This window comes from Elephantulus edwardii, unplaced genomic scaffold, assembly GCF_000299155.1.
Source record: "Elephantulus edwardii isolate Elephantulus edwardi_28Jun2011 unplaced genomic scaffold, EleEdw1.0 scaffold00216, whole genome shotgun sequence".
Taxonomy (NCBI): Eukaryota; Metazoa; Chordata; class Mammalia; order Macroscelidea; family Macroscelididae; genus Elephantulus; species Elephantulus edwardii.
In genome coordinates this window covers 446,979-453,773 of record NW_006399966.1, presented here as the reverse complement: position 1 = coordinate 453,773, position 6,795 = coordinate 446,979, and the positions used below count along the sequence as shown (strand labels likewise).

General features: G+C 37.0%; 1 protein-coding gene across 1 annotated transcript in view; it reads left to right on the top strand.

The window, feature by feature from the left end:
- Positions 1-6,795, top strand: part of TANC2 (tetratricopeptide repeat, ankyrin repeat and coiled-coil containing 2) — a 380,809-nt gene that overhangs the window by 279,528 nt on the left and 94,486 nt on the right. The gene's annotated exons all lie outside the window — the stretch shown is intronic.

Sequence of the window (6,795 nt, the reverse complement as noted above, 5' to 3'; positions counted from 1 at the left end):
ATATTATTATATAATAATTTTATGTTTGGATTGTGAATTTTTTTAATCAATGTTGTACATGCAAATAGTTTGAAAAGTACTTAGACTTAAAGTAGTACAAACTATCTGTTCCCTTCCCCTTTAACCCACCTTTTCTCTAAAGACAACCAGTTTGAATTCTTTTTTTTTTTAAAGAAATCAATATTTATTCCCATTCCCAAAAAAGTGATTCAACAGAATGTGGAAATTATCAAATAATATCATTAATATCACATGCAAGCAAAATCTTGTTAACGATTATTCAAAAATTGTTAGAGCAGTATATCAACAGAGAATTGAAAGAAATTTAAGCTGGATGTAGAAGAGGCTGAGGTACCAGACATGTAATAGCTGATGTCAGATAGACCTTCACTGAAAGAAGAGAATACCTACCAGGAGGATGTCTACCTCTGTTTGACTGACTATGCAAAGGCTTTTGACTTTATAGATCATGGCTAACCCTAGAAGAATGGGAATCCCAGAACATTTAATTATGCTCAGGGCTTTATGAGGAAAAGTGTGGCATCAAGATTGGAGGAAAATTCATTAACAACATACAATATGCAGATGACACAACCTCGCTTGCTGAAACTGAAGAAGACCTGAAGCACTTGCTGTCAAAGGTCAAGCAGTGTAGTCTTCAGTATGGACAGTTTGAATTCTTATAGTTGTTTTCTCTCATCTCTGCTTCCATATATAATATTCATATACTGAAATAATGCATTTTATCAATTTATACATTATCTATTGCTTCATAATATGAATGATAACTTTAGCCCTTTAACCTCCAACTATCATCCTAGTACATTTATACCATGATCTTTGCTGAATCCATGTTTCAGCATTTTTAATATTGTTGTTTTGTGGCTTTGAATCAGAACTGACTCATAGCTGACCCTCTGTAAGGTTTTCTGAGGCAGCATATTGCACGAGAGATTGACCATCCTTCTCCCACAGAACCCTGGTGAATTTGAACCTCAAACCTTTGGGATTACAGCACAGCTTCTTACCACTGGACTGCCAGAACTAGACTGTGCAAATCTTGCTCACAGCAGAGCCTGGGAATAGCTCATGAATATGTCATAGTTCTTTAACAGTTTTGTGGGGTTTTTTTAGAGTTATGAAATGCTTCATTTTTTTAATTTGCTCATTTTTATTGTAATCTAGAACTAAGTCATGTCATGACCCCATAGCCCTTAATTGCTTTGTAAAAGCCATTATTCACACTTACCAGTTAAATTCTTTCCTCAGGGAATATTCATCCTAAAGCCCTCTATTGGGCTCCAATCTGGAATTAGAATGTTCTCAAGACTTACCACTTCATTGTTACCCTGGAAATTCCTATCACTTCTCTTCTGTGTTTTATTCCTTTTCTTTCCTTGATTTTATTTCTTATTTGGTGGAGCATATCTTGCAGTAGCTTCCTAAGAAAGGATACATAGGAAATAAATTTTCTGAGACTTTGTATTTCTAAAAACATCTTTATTCCATGCCAATTCTGAAATATTTAACATAGTATATCTTTCTACATTAAAAATTATTTTCCCTCAGTTTCTTCTAAGGCTTTTATCATGGATTGGATTATGTCCCCCCAAAAAATGAGTCAACCTGCCTAGGCTGTTGATTGCCTAGTAATGTGATTCACTTCCATTTTGCTTTGTCTTCTGTTTTGCAAATTGTCTTCTATTTTGTGATGCATTGTAAATCCTTTCCTCTATATATCAGTAGGGGATCAGTGACTTCAGTCACACTCCTGTTTGGGTCACACCTTTTGTCTTACAAGATATAAAAAGAGAGAAATCATCAAAGAGATCTCACTAATGTTAAAGCCATTCACTTGTGTTTCTACTATAGTAACACTAGACAACTAAGAAAGCATCGCTTAATTGTCTTGAGCTTCTGATACTGTATGCAGTTTTAATCCAACAGCTGTTCCTGGGGAGAATAATGAGCAGTCTCCTCTTACATGAGTTACTGCCTCTAAAAACCCCCTGGAAGGTCAGCAATGAGTCAGTTCCAACTCAGTGGTACTCAACAACAACAATATTATTTCAAAGATGCCCTTGTGGCACAATGCAGTATGTGCTGTTTTGCTGACCAGCAGATCTAGAGTTTGAATCTCCTCCCATTAAGATATGCAGTGTAGGCTTCGAAAAAAAAAAAGATATGCAGTGTAGATGTGAGCTATTAAAGAATGGTCATAAAAAGCCATTGTTTAAATTATTTCCTTCTGCTTTACTACCCTAAACCTATCAGTATCATTCATTTACTGTACTTCTCAAGAGCAATTAAAGGCATATGAGTTCTGGATGCTGAAAAAGAAAAAAGAAAAGAAAAAGATATGCCACCTTGGAAACTCAATGGAGGGTCACTCTGACTTGGAATCAGCTTGATGACAGTTAGACTTTTATCCCTATCTTTTATATATACCTTCTTTGCACCCTAAACGTTTTAAGTTCTTTTTATCATCATCCTAAAATGTCATGATAAAATCCCTTGACTATGTTAGACATTTTGTCGCTGTTCTTTGAGTACCTAGTGAGCTCCGGACATGTATCCTTCAATTCTGGGAAATCCTTCTCTTCTCTCCTTTGAAAGCCTCTCTTAATAAAAATTTCTATTTCCTATACATATGTTTGGATTTAAAGTGAGCAGCTTTTTTCCTTCCTTTGGGTTTTGCTTATTGTTGGGGTTTTTTGATCCACATTTGAAAGATTTCCTTAGCATTATCATTTTCTTAAACTGATTTTAATGAAAGTATACAGAAAAGCTGGATTTTCATTTCATTCATTGTTATACATTTTTGTCCCTCCCTCAGCATTATTTTTTATTCTTTTTACAAGAATTTTTTGTTTCACTTGTTTTAGGTTACAGTAACTCATCTTTGCTCTCCAGCGTCTCCTTCTTTATGGCATCCTGGTTTTGTTTTATGGACACACTGTGTTACCTTATTTAGTAGTTAGGCATTGGGAAAAGATGATTGGAAGCTTGTGTATGAAGAGAGACTAACTGTATGCCAGTTAAATGACTCACTAGACAAGACTTTAAATGTACAGACACAAAAGAAAGTGTAAGTTTCATGTTGTTTTCTTGTGCCATCTATCATTTCCAGGAAAAACCGCCAGTCTAAAGAATGTATCGTCTAGGTTCCAGCATTCAGAAGCTGTGCAGAAGAAAGCTGGGGCTTTACCATTGGTGTGAGGAGCAAAACTTCTTGCATTTGATTTGGAAATTACTTATAGCTGACCCTCCAGCAAGTTTTCAGAGGCTGCAAATTCCACTGAAGGAGATTGTCAATCTTTCTCCTCCAGAGTTGCTTGTTGGTGGATTTGCACTGCCAGAAAAGTGCCAGTCTTGGATTGGCAGTGCATTTCCTTACCAACTACACCACCAGAGATCCCTGCTGTTCAGAATGCAGACTTCTGTTTAAGTCACTGCACAAAAAAGAACTGGTTGACACAGAACAATTTCAAAAAGTAGTTAAGTGACCAAGAACCAATTCGTTGTAAAAAGTACAAACAACTCTGAAGGCACTGGCAAAAAAGAAGGCCAAGGAGTTCATAAAATACCAAGTTTCAAGAATAGATACAGCCCTAGGTGTGCTTATTAGCCTATGCCCAGAAATTTGGAAAGCATGGCCATATTTGTTCCTCTTCAAAAAAAGGTGATCCAACAGAATATGAAATGTCAATAATATGACATGTGGATAAAACTTTTCTGAAGATTATTCAAAAACATCTAGAAGAGTAATACACCACAAGGAACTTCAGAAGTTCAAGCTGGTTTCAGAAGAAACCATGAAATGAGGGACATCATAGTTGACATCAGATGGATCTTGGCTGAAGGCAGAGAATACCAGAAAAATGTTTACTTTTGTTTTAATAGCTATGCAAAGACATTTGACTGTTGAATCATAACAAATTATTGATAAAAGTGAGAAGAATGGGAATACCAGATGCTTAATTGTGCACATGCAAAACCTGTACATAAACCAAAAAAATCAGTTGCCAAACTGAGTAACTACATTGTATAAAATTAGAAAAGGTGTATGTCAAGTTTGTATCCTTTCCACATACCTATTAAGTCTGTATGCTAAGCAAATAATTCCCAAAACTGGAAGAAGAGTGTGGTGTCAGGATTGGAGGAAGACCCATTAACAACCTGTGTTATGCAGATGGTAGAATTTTGCTTGCAGAAAGTAAAGATGACTTGAAGCACTTCCTACAGAAGATCAAAGACTTCCGCTTTCAATAATGATTCCATCTCAACATCAAAAAAGCAAAAATCCTCCCTGGTGGACCAATAGGTAACATTATGATAGATGGAGAAAAGATGAAAGTTGTCAACAGTTTCATTCTTCTTGGATCCACAGTCAACACTCAAGGCCACAGTAGTCAAGAAATCAAAACACATATTGCATTGAGAAAATCTGCTTTCAAGGACCTTTCCTAAATACTGAGGAACAAAATGTCACCTTAAAGATTAAAGTGCCCTGATTCAAGCCATGGTATTTTCAATGCCACTTACGCTTCTGAAATGTGCACAGTGAAAAATAGTAACAGAAAGGAATTGATTGATACCTTTCAACTGTGGTATTACCAAAGGGTACTGAATATATACCATGAACTGCCTAGGGAACAAACAAATTTGTCTTTGAGAAAGTACAACCAGGATGCTACTTAAAGGCAAAGATGGTGGCATTTCACCTCACATGATTTGAGTATGTTGTTAGGAGGGGCTAGTTCTTGGAAAAAGACATCATACTGGAAATGGTGGAAGGTCAGAGAAAGAGATGAAGACCCTCAACAAAGTGAACTGGCACAGTGACTATTACTAGTGGGCTCTGTCGGGCAGAGGGTGCAGGATAGGATAAAGTTCTGAGCTGTTGCTCATAAGGTTGCTGTGACTCATCATTAATTCAGCAGTACAGAACCGTAATCTTCCTTTGTGTCTGATGTCCTAAATCCAGATTCCAGTGCAGTTTTGCCAGTGAATAGAATTCTTTTTTTCTGTGATTATTATCAAGACCAATGGTCACCTAGTTATGCAGATGCACACATAATGATCTGGGGACCTAATTGCTTCCTATGTCAATCTCAAATGATCTCTACATCTGTAGCCCTCTTCCTCACCTCCATCTTCCATGCTTCTAATTTCTGTACTTTCCTAGAATTTCTCATTCATTGTCTAAAATATTTTCAGGCAGTTTAACTCACTCCTTTTATTAGTATCCAAGCAGACATTTATCTCAGTATCTTTAGTCTTTCAGGTCATTTAAAATCCTCTGGGCACTTTCTATCTTCATGTATTATAATCCAAGATTATAGGTTATGCACAGATATTTCTAGTATCATCAGAGATGGATTTTACATATCTGTCTTTTTCCTCTCTCTGTTGTTTGGGAGAATTTACAAGAAGATAAAATAGAAATGTCTCTAATGTTTAAGAAATTATCTAGGTATGATTAAACAATAGTAATGAACAGGGAGTCATCTACAGTATTTTAATAAACACAGAAAGATGTTAAACCATTACTAACTCCAGTCCAGAGCCAGAATCAACTTGTTTTCTCAGATTGCTCCAGTCTCTGGAACATATATACATCTATACATGGGCTTCTGAAAACATGAGATTTCCTCCTACTCCTTGCTAACACAGTGTAACTTTCAAAGATGTCTCTTTCCCACCACCCTCCCTGGGGGAATGCCTCTTTACTTTTGGTTTAGAGAGAGGATTTCTAACTACCATCTAAAACTAGAGAACTCAAATTTAAAAATTAATAAATTTGACTATATAAAATTTTAAATTTTGCATTTTGAAAACTGCCCTAAAGAAAGTAAAAAGACAACTGAAAAACTGGGATAAAATTCACAACATATTCTTTAGTTAAAGAGTTTATTTCCTTTATATAATTTCCCCCTTTTTAAAATTGTTGTTGTTGTTATGTGCCGTTGAGTCGCTTGTGACTCATAGTGACCCAATGCACAACAGCCCTAAACCCTGCTCTATTCTGTGTCAACCGCACTGCCTCTGACACACCCATCCGGATTACCCCAGTTCACCGAATCAATCCATCTCATAGAGGGTCTTCCCCTCCTGTGCCATCCCTCCACCCTCCCAAGCATGATGTCCCTCTCCAAGGACTCGTCCCTCCTGGCAACATGTCCAGAGTATGTCAGATGAAGCCCCAGAATCCTTGCCTCCAAGGAGTTGCTTGGTTTAATCCTCTCCAGGATGAATTTGTTTGTTTTCTTGGCAGTCCATGGTACAGTCAATACTCTTCTCCAGCACCACAGCTCAAAGGCATCAATTCTCCTTCTATCCTTCCTAGTCATTGTCCAACTCTCTGATGCATAACAAGCGATTGCAAAGACCATGGCCTGTATCAGGCACACCTTAGTCTCCAGAGAGACACCGTTGCTCTTGAGTACTTTAGAGAAGTCCCTAACAGCAGACTTTCCCATCGTGATGCGCTATTTGATTTCCTGACTGCTGGTGCCAAATTACATTAGCTTGCATATAATCATTCAAATCATTGTGTCTCATTCATGTGCGTTGTGTTTTATACATACAGTCATTCCTATTCCTTGTGAGTGTTTAAATATAAATAATTAATATTAGTCAATGCCTTTTATCACTCTGTCTCATCAAATCTCCATTACGTCTTGCCTTTCTGCCAGTCTTTGGGGGAAAATGAGTGATCTCTAATACAGTTTGCAGCCTCAGAAGTCCGATGCAGGGTCAACTCTGAGTCAGTTTGGCTGACAGCAATGAGTT